This window comes from Haliotis asinina, chromosome 8, assembly GCF_037392515.1.
Source record: "Haliotis asinina isolate JCU_RB_2024 chromosome 8, JCU_Hal_asi_v2, whole genome shotgun sequence".
Lineage (NCBI taxonomy): Eukaryota > Metazoa > Mollusca > Gastropoda > Lepetellida > Haliotidae > Haliotis > Haliotis asinina.
This window is the reverse complement of record NC_090287.1, coordinates 53,598,026-53,611,444: the sequence shown is the minus strand read 5'-3', so window position 1 is coordinate 53,611,444 and position 13,419 is coordinate 53,598,026. Positions and strand designations below refer to the sequence as shown.

At 36.9% G+C, this 13,419-nt stretch overlaps 1 protein-coding gene across 2 annotated transcripts in view; it reads left to right on the top strand.

Moving 5' to 3' along the window:
* Positions 1-13,419, top strand: part of LOC137295465 (signal-induced proliferation-associated 1-like protein 2) — a 105,682-nt gene that overhangs the window by 26,060 nt on the left and 66,203 nt on the right. For both annotated transcript variants that reach the window (XM_067826849.1, XM_067826848.1), the window contains exon 2: positions 13,166-13,211. The gene's annotated coding sequence lies outside the window, so the exon portion shown is untranslated. The remainder of the gene's footprint in view (positions 1-13,165; positions 13,212-13,419) is intronic.

The window sequence follows — 13,419 nt, the reverse complement described above, 5'->3', positions numbered from 1 at the left end:
GTGATACAGCTGGAATATTACTCCGGGAGATGTTAAACAATGAACCCATCATATTGATACAAGACAGTACAAAAGTCGAGATAGATGATATTGCTGAAGTAATGCTAAAAGCCATGTAAAACCGAACTCAGTCACTCTTGATTATTTACAGCCATCGACATATAGCTGGAATATAATCAACAAACACATGCTCAACTGGAGGCGTCAAAAGGCAGAACAATTTGCTGTTAATTGATGCAAATATTCAGATTGATAACAGTGACACTACATTTTCACATTCTAGTTGTAAATGTGTATGGTTGTTTGCTATGAATATAGCAACATACTGGCCTTTGTCAGGTACTAGGTAATCAATACTTACCTTGATCAGCTGTGAGTTGCCTGTGTCTGGCGCCATGTAGGTTGCAAGCCGAGGTGGAAAACATCATCATCATCACTGCTCCCTTGTGTTGTGGAGTGGGACAGATTCTGCTGATTGCCATCATAAGGGTGGGTTCATATGATCGACTTACAGTATGCTGTATCCATTAACCCATCGGAGAATGGTCGGAATTAGTCAACTAAATTACGATTGGATGCTGATGTTCTTTATGGATATCATGTTGTTGATGGATTCGTTGGTAGCCAAGTTGTTAAATGATGCATTCGTATAGCTAAGAATCTGTTTTGATTCCTCATACCTTCAGTGTTTATTCTTGGTTCATTGATGTTTCTATACAAGCTGTACTCTGGGATCTGAAAGGGTTGTGTGGTTTATGACATAGGACAATGTAATAATGGTCTGAGAGGAATACATGTTGTGTTTTACATAGGACAAGAACTGATGGGAATATACAAATTATGTGACCAAGGACACTATGGGGATCCTGATGGGAATATAGTTTTTTATGACCTAGAACGGTGTAGGAATCTGATAAGTATATTCCATTTATATGACCCAGGACACCATGGGGATCTGATGGGAATATGCAATATAATCCTGGAGGGATCTCCGGGGGAATACACAGTTTATATGACCTAGGACACAATAGGGAGGTAACCTTTACCAAACTTTCATGCCTTTAAGTATTACTAGGATCAGAAAGGTCAGTGTTGGGGTGAGTAAAGTTGTATATGGTTGACATTGTACCACAGACACTATTTGTGTACTGTTGTTCAGTGTTTACACATCAAATTAACCTGTTGGTTTTGTTCCACTGTGCATGACCCCCACAGCTAATTTCTCTCTTATTGATGAGGACAACAACATTCCAGCAAGAAATGTTTGTTCAAGCTTAGGGAATTTCATCAGTGATAATGTCCATGTATTGTAACACAACCACTTGTTGCCTTCAACTTTTCAAAAAAATCTTGAAGAGATGAAAAATGACTGAAGTGACATCAAGTTGTTTGACACACTCTGTAGTTGTCTTTGTGATGAACTACCTCTACCACAACTGACATGATGGGCCTATTCCTTTTTTAGCTGAAGAGATAAATACATGACTTCCAACCACCTTCCAACCCCATTACAAATATTTCATTTTGGAGAGTTATAAAACATTCACTCTGAGTGCTTGCATTCAAGTCTTTTATGATTCAATCAAACAACAGATCTTTAAAATGCAATTTCTTCATATTGAAATAGATTTTCTGTCATGTTGTAAACCAGGAGATGGCAAGGAGGGCTGTGTTAATTTTTAGTTTTCCCTCCTGATGGATAAAGCAAAATTGCTTTCTGTGACACTGCGACATTTGTGAGAATATTTGATAGTTAATCACATGAATGATACTACAAGACACAAGGGTAGATTAATGACAATGGTGCCTCGTACATCAATTAATGATTCAACTTGTCCATCGACTGTGCTTAACAAGTCTGGTTTCGACCAAGTGATGAAGCAAAGTACTACTTGTGGACAACTGTTCTTGTAGTTGAAAGTGTCTGGATTTTGGAGGTGTAGCAGATTAAAGATTACATATATAGTATTGTCCTGTCATGAAACTGATCTTGTTTTTAGAATTACATTATGTTCAGTTGCAGTAGAAATAAGGGAATATCACCTGATACCGGGTTCAGTAGTGAATATTGATTAGTGCTTCAGTCAGATTGAGATCTTGTACTCATCACGCAAATTTAGTAAAATTGACAGTGAAAAAATACAATAGTGAACTCACTAGGGCTGCATCATTTTAGTTTGATTCATTGGAAATTTAAACTGACACCTTAGGTTCGATTTTCTATAACCATTATTACTATTTCGATTGAATACTTATTTGAATTCTTATTTAAATTATTTCCACACAGCCAGAACGAAATTTTGTCTCAAACTCGAACAGTTTCGAACCCTGAAATAAGTCGTAACATGATTTGTGTTGGGCAAATTATCCAATGAGAATTATTGTAAGTTGACATCACTAAGTTGACGATGGATTTCACGCTGAAAAGGCTGACTCTGAGAGTTAAAAAAAAATACGTTTTTACTTGAATGAAGCATCAAATCGAAAGTTACTGAATCGAGGGTCCAATATCGGAAATTGAATCAAATCGAAATTTAAATCAAATCGAGGTCTTGGTGACTGGTGTTGGTGTCACTTACTTTGGACATTATTTGGTGGAGGAGGGGTTGTTATTCACATTGTACATGCAACTCCATAAAAATCATCATCACCTCCTCAGGCCATAAATTCTGAAGAGTCCCTTAGCATATATCTTTATTTTATCAAAAGTCCATGTTTACTTACTACACACATTCAGCAATAAACACAAGTTTTACAATGACAGTCAGAAGTTATATAATTACAACAGCTTCCAGAGATTACCATAATACAGATATTCATTCTGGTATAAATTGCATTTGACCTAGGTTGGATACATTGAATTATTTTGAAGTTTTGAAGAAAAGTTGAAAAAATGACTGATTATTTAAGTCACATGAAAAAATGACGATAAGACACAGTGGATGTATTAAAACAGAAACAAATGGGTGTTTGGTGTTCTTTTGAATATTATACATGGTTCAATTCAAAATGATCCATCCAAAAGATAACCATTCAACATTTAATTTTGTACGTTTCATTCACCAAGTTTCATTTCACATGCAGTTTTATATGAGTCAGTTTTCTTCATTGAAGATTATACGTATGTGCCATGAAGGTAGTAAGTCAAGTTTATTCGTTCCTTCTTGTGTAAACTTTTGCTGATGAATTAGCACTGTAGTGTAACAGTACCTCTGAAAAAGTGTGAAACTTTTCAAGCCTTGTTGCATGTCATGAAATATTGGCCTTCAACAGCTCATGACTCACATAAATAGTGTGTAAATACTGCTGGAGTGAACGTGATACTGCCATCTAATTCTGGAACAAAGCTCTCATGCTCTTGAACGTGTATTTGGAGTTTATAGTAATTGTAGACTGCTTGTCGACATTATGAAGTGACTCAATACATGGAACAGGTAGCTCTGCTTACTTGAATTTACACAAAATTTTGCATGTTCAAACAAATCAGTTTGTTGTACATATGGCTGATTATGGAGCTCCAGTTATCACACAGACTTTGGCTTCCCTTATTGAAGGAAAGAGGCATGGCTGCTAGACTGAGATTTTGGCAGACATTTTGAAAATTGAGATTGTAATTGTTGACAGTAGTTATTGATAAGTGTATTGAAATTACAGATCATTAGTTTATATGTCTTGAAAACCTGATGATCCAGGTTAGGGTTATCTACAGCAATCAATTATGTTGCTGTAATATTGCCAATATTTTTTCTGATTAACTTAAACGTTGTTGAAGCAGTGTTTAAGAAAAAGGGTTTATTCGTTTTGATTCTAGGCTTCTTGTCCATCTATTGATGTCATTATGAAACAGATTTGAATTTTTTTCACCCTTGATGCAGTAATCTGCTGCAAATCTGTTATATGTGTCTCTGTAACAAAGAGCAGAGGAGAAATGCTGTAAGTCTGTGTTGACAATGTATGGATAACTTAGGGCATGAATTAAGGGTTAGAGAGATGATAAAACTCTGTGCCAGCCTCACAGCACCCAAGAGATTAGTGAAGGAAAATAAACGACAGTAGAGACACAATGTTAGTGTACTGTTACTTGCCTAGTCAGATAAATACTCACTTATGGTGTGTTAATACCAATTGTGTATTGAATTCTCTTCAAAGTAATGGGCTCGTCAGGTGTCACCACAGAAATTTGTGAAAGAAAACATGACTAGGTGACTTAGAGTAAGTCTAAGGTGGCAGAGCTATACCAGATGTGACAGTCAGATCAATACAGTGAAATTCCTTTGAGGGCAGCAGCATTCCATGGACTATCAGTCGCCCAATACCTCACCTCTTGCTGTGACAGGATGCACTATTCAAAGCCCCGAAAGACCAGGTTTCACAGCCAGGCACTGATAATGTAACACTGCTGTTAAAAATACAGCCACAAATCTGGTATTTTGTGAGACTAATGATCAATGTTGGATCAGGTAAAATATATACTTCTCAAACGAATCTAAAGAACACCAGAATTCTTTCAGACTATAACTTTTTCTGTCATGACTTTCGCATAGTGCAAATTATGGCCATTAGGGTTGGTTGGTGTGTTGGTTAACACTGCAGTCATCAGTATTCCAGCTGTATAATGACAGTCTGTAATTATTCGAATCTGGACCAGAAATCCAGTGATCAATAGTATGAGCATTGATATACGCAAATGGTAAGTGAGTGAGTTTAGTTTTATGCCAGTAATATACCAGCTATATGACGGCGGTCTGTAAATAATCGCGTCTGGACCTAACAATCCAGTGATTAACAACATGAGCATCGATCTGCGCAATTAGGAACCGATGACATGCCAACCAACCACCTGATCCTGTCAGTCGCCTCTTACGACAAGCACAATCGCCTTGTATGGCAAGCATGGGTTGCGGAAGACCTTTTCTACCCCAGACCTTCACAGGTCGACGCAAATGGGATACAATGACGAATATCACCCAAGTCGATGAGTCTGACCACCTGATCTTGTTAGTCACCTCTTGCAGCAAGCATGGGATTCTGAAGATCAATTCTAATTGTGATCTTCAAGGGTATGACCATTAAGGAAACCATGGACAGTGAAAGACATTGTTCAAACCCAGATTTCCATTTTCTGCACTTATTTTCACTTTCTTGCTGTCAGTTAGTGTGAGTGATGTATTATTCAATCTACATGCTTTTGGAACATTTTTGAGCATTATATTAAAGCTTTGAGTGCAAAAGGAAGTCAGGATTTTATTCTGGGTCAACATGAGGTGCGAAGGATTTAAAAATATTTCCTGCACGTTGATGTAGAACAGCAAGACATGAGCAGGAAGTATGGCTTGCAGGGTGATGGTCAGATGTGATGTTCACAGCAAAAAAAGATTTACATTATGAAACTGTCATGATGGCAGGGTCTGTCAAACACTGTGACTGATGGATCCAGGTCATGCGGAAATTGAAAAAATGAGTTCTGCAGTAAACATCACATTCAATTTTGTTTCAAAGTGGATGGGTTTGGTGGGGTTTTTTTTATCTTAATGTGTAAAAAAGCAAGTATGTATAGTGTAACTTTCATATTCCAGTTGGGAACAAATTTCTTCTACGTCAGAAAAGAATGTCTATTTTTTACGGGGTTTTCTCTCACAAAGAGCAGATGTCAGAATCTCTCAGTACTTGTTACTTTATATTTTATTTCATTATTGAAATTATAGGTAGGTTTGATAGATTCATGTTTACAAAATGTAATGTGATAATACATATGTTCATTGGTAATAAGGTGAAAAACATGAAAAAAAAGAAGAGAAATTCTCAGTAGTGGTGATGTTCTGAATCTTTGAAGGCATATGATATGCTTCCTGAGATTGCACTTGCACCAAAGGTCAGGGTTCATCAGCCCAGTCCAGATGGGGATCAAAACCACTCTGGCTGTTGACATTAAAATGTTTTTCGTCAGTAAGTTTATTTGAGTTCAAATTTGTTCTTTTATCACCAGGTTTATTTGAATTCAAATTTGTTGTCACTTATTCCAGTAACAAATTCTTTGAACAATAATGTCTATCATCATTAGGGGAATGTTTGCTGTATACTTTACACTTTTGTCTCCCTTTGCTGTTCCCGGATCTACTAAGAATTGTATCAAGACTGGTTTCTTTCATCAAAAGTAATAAAATATGTTCAAAATAAATGATAAACTAGCTGACTTGGACCAGTAAATGTCAAAAATCATATAATGGGAGACAGATTTTAGCATCAGGTAAGAGACAACTATGTATTCACTTTGGCAGAAGACTGAAAATATAAGTTGATTTTATGCTTGAAAGACATCTACAATGCTGATACAGCTGCAGCATATATTGATAACTTGTATGGAAGATGACAGCACTATCAATCCCCTATGTACACCAACCCCACAGACCTGGAGGTGTAAAGGATATATTCTACTATAATCTTCTGTCTTCGTATTCCTAATTCTTGCTTGTTTCCAGGCTGTAGTTGGTAATTTCCTTTCTATGGCCTTTAGGTTATTTGTCATATACAGGCCATTATCCCTGAAAGTCAGCCTGTACTGCTTGTCTCACAACAGCTTGTGGATATTTATCCTTTTCTCTGGTCTGCTTCATAGGCTCTTCTGTTGTCAAGAAATGCATGTTACTGGGGATTGGCTTGGTCCCTAATTTATCTCCTTCATGATGTATCACAAAAAATGTCAAAACTGTTTTCAACTAATTCTTTTTTGGTCCCTAATGTGTCAGAAAATTAGTTTTGCAGAAAGTAGTTTGTAGGATAATATCATTTGGATGTATGGGGCAGCACGGGTCTCAAATGAGTGACAGTGTGAGGTCAAGTTTTTGTTCTTGCAAAATGTAGTGTCAGTAATCTCGATGACTTTGTCGCAACAGTAGCTGAGGTACACACAACTATTCCAAGTCCTCTTTTATAAGTTGTAAATTTTCTGAAACTAAATTTGTCACTTTAGATTTTTATGCTAGCACGCTAGGTTATGTTTTGCCTTGAAATGTGTTGTGTTCAGTTTAATCAATGTCTGTTTATCTTTGGTAATTTGATTTTAACTCTGAAATGCAAGGTCGAATGTTATATTTTATCGGATAAAAATCAGTAAGTCTAAGGTTAGTGACACATGTCATTGAAAGTGCAATATTGTAAAATATTTATATATACAGCAGTAGAATATGCTGTCAGATTTACATCGATCACAATATTGATTGTTTCAAAGTTCAGAACATTTAGAATTGTTTTGTCATTCTATGATCATGACAGGTTTGTTTTTTTGATCAGCTGATTTTTAGCAAATATACATCACATATCAGAATTATGTTTTCATAAATTAACTTGGAACCATTTAAAGACTTTATCATATCATCCATGTGTGGATGGCTCTTGGGAAAAATACTTTTGATGTCAGTTTGTAACATATTCCTCGACTAAGTGAGGCTGACAGAAAACAGTTTCAGATGGACAGTTGGAAACATAACATTTCCTTCATAGTTCATTTTTTAAGTGACAAAAAGCCTTGGAAGTTCTGTAAGTGTCTACATGATTAATACAGTAATTAGTATGTGGATCAAAGACATGATGGATCACAACTCAACAGTCTGTGGTTTTCTGGGGCAGTGTAATCAGGGATTGTGTCCATTGCACAACTTCAATTAACAACTTCAATCAGATTCCCAGCTGTAAAAAAGTATTGATAGGGCTTTTGAACTTGGGGTTAGTGTCAAATGTATTTATGTACATATTGTTGACCTGCTGTTCACCATGATTATGGTACCTTTTCTTTCTACCAAATAGCTAACATTTTGTAACTGTTGATATTATTGTGGAACATATTTCAGAGGCTGATGTTTAGATCTGCTGGTTTTTCCTTAAATTTCTGACGATGCTTATTCAATTTTGATTATTAATTTTGAAATTGTTAGTCATATGATTTATTAATGAAATTCAGGTAACTTCACATCTCAGAATGTTAAACAGTTGCTGTTGACAGAGTATTACTGATTACAAGAATTCCTTGTGAAAAGTACTGAGCTGATGTTGAGATGACCCCAGTAGCAGAACAGTATGTATTCCAGGTTGTTGAAGGTGTCTTTGTTTTTCCATGACCTCAATTGTGATGTTGTGTCAGGCATTTGAAGCATGTTACTGTCAGACAGTGACAATAGTTTCCAGTGCCCTGTCACATATCTGTGTGAATCTAGCTGTGAATGTATGTAAACCAGGTCGGTGTGATGGAGAACTTTGCCAAACCATGCTGGGGCATGCGGTGTTACCTGTTACTGAAATGAGTTTCAACTGCAATACTTCCTTAAGAGCAGGTCACTTGTTACTGGCTTGTGGTTTTAGGGGTGTGAGTAAAAGACTGATAGACAGGCAAAGCCACAGGGTGGAGTCTTTGTGATAAAGCAAGTGGAGCAATAGATGTATTAAAGCAAAATGTGATGCATTCTTATGAGTGAGTTTTTTACTACTACTTTTAGAGAATTATAAACTGCTTTTAGCAACAGTCCAGCAATATCATGACGGGACATTAGAGATGGACTTCACACTTTGTACCCATATGGGGAATGGAACACAAGTCTTCAGTGCTATGAGCAGACGCTTTAACCTCTTGACTACCTCTCCAGCCATAAGACCAATACAGCAACTCACTGTACATTGAATGAAAACAATACAAATGGTTTGTGTGCATACTTCCAGATACAGCTTGACAAAATTGCACAAGATTCGTGACGTGTGATTGTTTTCCAACTTCAGTTTTGATGTAAGGCGATGTGAATTTTTATAGAAAATTATCTTTTTCCAGGACTTTGAAGTATGAACTCATGCAGGCACAAGGAATATGTTCAAATCCCCTTGGTTAGATTACTCTGTCAGTTTTAGAGTGATGCATTAGACACTTCTCAACTTTCTGGTGTAGGTTGGTGATAAAACAGGCAGGCACTGGAGGATGATCAGACAGATATAAGCATCATGATCATTTAGACAATAGTAGTGACTGGGGAGGCTCAAGAGATTTATTAACAAATTTTTGCCATCACTTTGAACATGTTTTAGAATCAACCATGCCATATTTGCTCAATACTTGCTGTTTAATATTGTTATGTTGCCTGTTTATTTTAATGGTCCTATGTTATGATCATTCAGATAGGAGTGACTTGAAAGGCTCAAGAGAATTATTAAGAAATTTTACCATAAGCTTGAACACGTTTTTATTTAATGGTCTTATGTCATCTTTAGAATCCCCAGGGGTAGTTAAGTGGTTAAAGCATTCGCTCGACAGACCCAGGTTTGATTCCCCACATGGATAAAATGTGTGAAGGCCATTTCTGGTGTCTCCTCACTGATATTGATGAAATATTGCTAAAAGCAGCATAAAACCATTCTCACTCTCTCAGTCTTACGGAACTGCTGCGTGCTCCATCTTCTACATGCTTTTCAGAGAAGTTACTTTAGAATCTTATCAAGACATCTGACACATGTGAATCATGATCTTAACACACTATGTTTTATTTTGTAAAATTATCTTGAGTTGAGAGATGAAACGACTTTAAACCAATTCTTATGAATTGGAAGTTAGTTTGCATTTTGTGAAATTTTGCATTTGAAACTCTGTTTGCTTGGCTGTGTTGTGGTTTGGAGAACGTGTCCCACATAATCATCCTTGCAATAAGGTGCCTGTTTAACAAGATTGTAAAAACCGACCATGTCAAACGTTAAACTAAAGTTGACACAGCAAGGGAGGTATTTGCCCACACTGATCCAAAGCACTGTGCTGAAATTATACAGCAGGCCTCTCCAAGCTGAAGTCTGGCAGGTACAATGGCATAGACTGGCATCAGTCTGCAGGAAAACAGCAGTTTATGTAGTGATAGAACAAGAGTTTAACTTGTGTGGCAAATGACTTGAGTTTAGTCTTTTGGCAGGTACAGTTGCATAAACTAGAAGCAGTCTGTAGGAAAACAACATTTAATTTGTTTCAGAAGAACAAGAGTGTAACTTACGTGGTGACTAATTTGAACTTGGTCGTATTTCTTTCTTTAAATTAAGGTATGTGCTTGTTGTGCACAGTAAAAATTGATGTAAGTGTCTCCAAGTAGGCAGGAAGCACGTTGTCCAGCAGGTTATTGGTGCAGCTGATGACCTAACATCCGGAACTCCATTCCACAGAGCTGTCTTAATTCTGTGGTGATCGTAACACCATACTTTAACAAGGCTAATGGTCATCAGAGCACTAAGGTCGATCTGTGGACGAGTCTAACTTAATGCTAATGTCTCCAGTCAGACTAGAGGCATGTTCTGCAGCAGACTATTGGTGTCGCTGATGACTTGCTGCCCAGACAACCAACAGTAGTGCTTCTGGTAAATTTACTTAATATCAAACCCCAATGCAAGTACTCAGGATTATATTGGAGTTATTGCATGTGGCAAGGAGGGCCAATGGTTCTTGTTAGCTGGTACTAAACAGACGAGTGGTATGTAGGTATATGGACCAAGTCTGTGGGGATGTACCAGTTACTGAAGGCTAGACAGACAAGTGTTAGGTGTCTATCATGATGAGGTTAAGGAGATTAATGGTTTCCTAATGGGTATTTTGTATGAAGGAGTTTGTGGAGAGATTTATCACTTCTTAGAAAGTCTATATCAATTCATGGAAGAACAATCAAAGGTGATCATAGAAAGACTGCATTGATGCTTGGTAAAATAAGTGAAGGTCATTGTTGGTATCTTGTATCAAGACTTAAAAGACCAATTTTGGCTGATCATAGGGGACTTCATCAAGGCTGTGCAAAACTATTCAAGGTCATGGTGAATCTGGAGGTCAAGGTAGATATGTAAAAAAAATCGTACAGGCCCATAGAGACAGTCCAATTAAATGAGATCTTTTTGTCCGATATAATACCTGTCTACAAGAAGATTTAAATTCACTTTCATTGAAGGTCATGTCAACAGAACTTTCTTGTCGCCCAATCAGCATTGAGGCTTCGAAGTTCTTCGTTTGAGTGAGCAAACCGTTCAACGAAGTAAATACTATTTCAGTATCTCAAAAAAATATATATAATTAGGATGATCCAAGTGCAAAAATGTAATCATCTGAAATCCACAGTGTCTACACCATAAGGGATGCAATATGGAAGCTATGTTTGTTTTCTGTTGCCGTTTCTTTTGCTAAATTGGGATTTCTGAAACAAAAGCTGACATCTGATCTCTGCCCTGAGAATTTGAAATCCTTCATTTTGATCAAGCAGCATTCTGTTAGGATTGTTCTGATATAACCTTGTTTGTAATGAGATATGGCATTAGTAAAATATTTGGCCTGTATGTAAATGTCACAGAAAAGTGTCAGAGTCAGACCTTGTTCAAGTTGATTTTGCACAACTTTTATCAAGTCTAGGTGGACAAGCTGTTTGTATCGAGGCTAGACACACAGGCAGCAAGCTGGGAGGTTTGCCAGGAATGTTGCTGAAACACCCATGTGTCTCCTACTTCTCAATTAACATGGCCGCCTCTGTCCTCATCTCAGGATCTGCTCTAAGCTAAGCCATTGTATAATCTTACAGTGCAGGATTACTGTCTAGTGGCAGTTGTAGAACTTTATTGATTATACTCCCTTTTACTTCTGCCATGTCTCAATCCATCAAGGAACTTTTCATCATCGAGTGGTACACATACACAGGAGGAAGCGACAATGAAATATGATTATACTTAATTTGCTATTCATGCTTTGGTCATTTAAACAAAAATAGTAAGTTTTATCATTTGGGCTTCTGGAACCTCAGGTTTGTCAAACATCATTTGTTTCTATTTGAGTTGAATGAGAATTATTCTTGCAAACATGCACAGAACTGGAAACATAAATATTTCATTGAAGAGATGTTAATCGTATCATAGCGTGTTGATTTCAGTACTTATCTCCTGGGCACTTGGTCACCTCTGCTTATGAAGGCACTTAATTTGAAATTGGAAGCACAAATTCTGTTGAAGTGATTAGATAAAGAAAACAGAAAAGGTCCCTCTGATGGAAGCAAGTGGCAGCTAGAGCTGATATCTCCCAAGCATGTGATAACAGCACTTGCTGCCACCATGCATACAACCCATAATTACCCACCTGTGTATTCACCAGATAGGAAGGTGGAATTTGGAGGCTGTGTGTCTCTTTTTCATAGGAAATTTTCACACTTACCAAGTTAAATGTCTTGAGTTATCACACCTCTGTGTCAGGGTACTGGGATTGTGCTCTGTTCTGTTGTGCTTGTGCTGGTACTTAAGCAATTTCTTTGTGTTTTGCACATTTCTGTCTCTAACATTTGTCTAAGATGACTCAACTATTTAGTAATTGTTAAGTAAAACTATCCAGCTTCATACTTTCACGTTTCAAACGCTAACATGCGTCTGCTCATTTTGGCATAGCTTCATGAATAAATCTATTCAAATGAATGGTCCAGAAGGAAGTTCCTGTAACTTTCTTGTGATTTGTCAGAAACTTGTTAATACCTGGTTTACATGTGACTTAAAATGCTGTTTGGGTACATTGAAAGAATGGGAATATTTTGTACATCAAGACTATCCTGAATCAAGAGTCAGCAACCTTAAATCCGTAACTGTTCTGAACATTTCATTTTAATCTTTCACATTATGAAATTTCTGTTCTTAAGAGTCATGGATTCAAGGTATTTTCCTGTCAGTTTTATCAGTGATTGTCCTGAGGTTTCACTGAGAAATATTTTACAATATTTTGTTGCCCTATATTCAATTCGCTGGTCCAGTGATAATTATTACGAACAATAGATATTCACAGTTGTCTAGTTGACTATTAATTTCACCTTTGGTATTGTCTATACTTATTCATGTATTTCCTATCACATGCTAATAATGTGAATTTATTGTAAACTCAAATGTTCAGTGAATTCCGCTCTGGAAAAGATTTGTGTACATTATATACAGCTATGGATTGTTTTAATCATTGTGAAGGAGCCGTGCTATATGAGACTTCCTGTAGTACAGGAGGCAGAAGTGGTGGCCATTTTGTTGGCAGCATCACGGAGAGACAAGAGTTGTGTGTGGGAAACCTGTGGCATTATGCTCCCCGAGATCACTGTCTGGGTATCACTGGGGGAAATCTAAATACTTATCCTTGACTCTCCTTTACTTGCAGACTCCAGCTGAAAGATTACCTCATTTGGAGCACAAACCACAGAAAGGTAAGTTTGAAACAAGTCAGAAGTGAACTGAAATACCTGTAGTGATTCATTGCGGAAACTGCTGCAATACCAAGATACAAAATTTTGAGACGACTAATAATAGGGAAGTTTTGTGAAGGTTTTGCACATTTTTAAACATATTTAGTATTTTAACAAAGCCCTATTATTATATACCATTAAACAAAAGTAGGGAATATTGGATTTACAT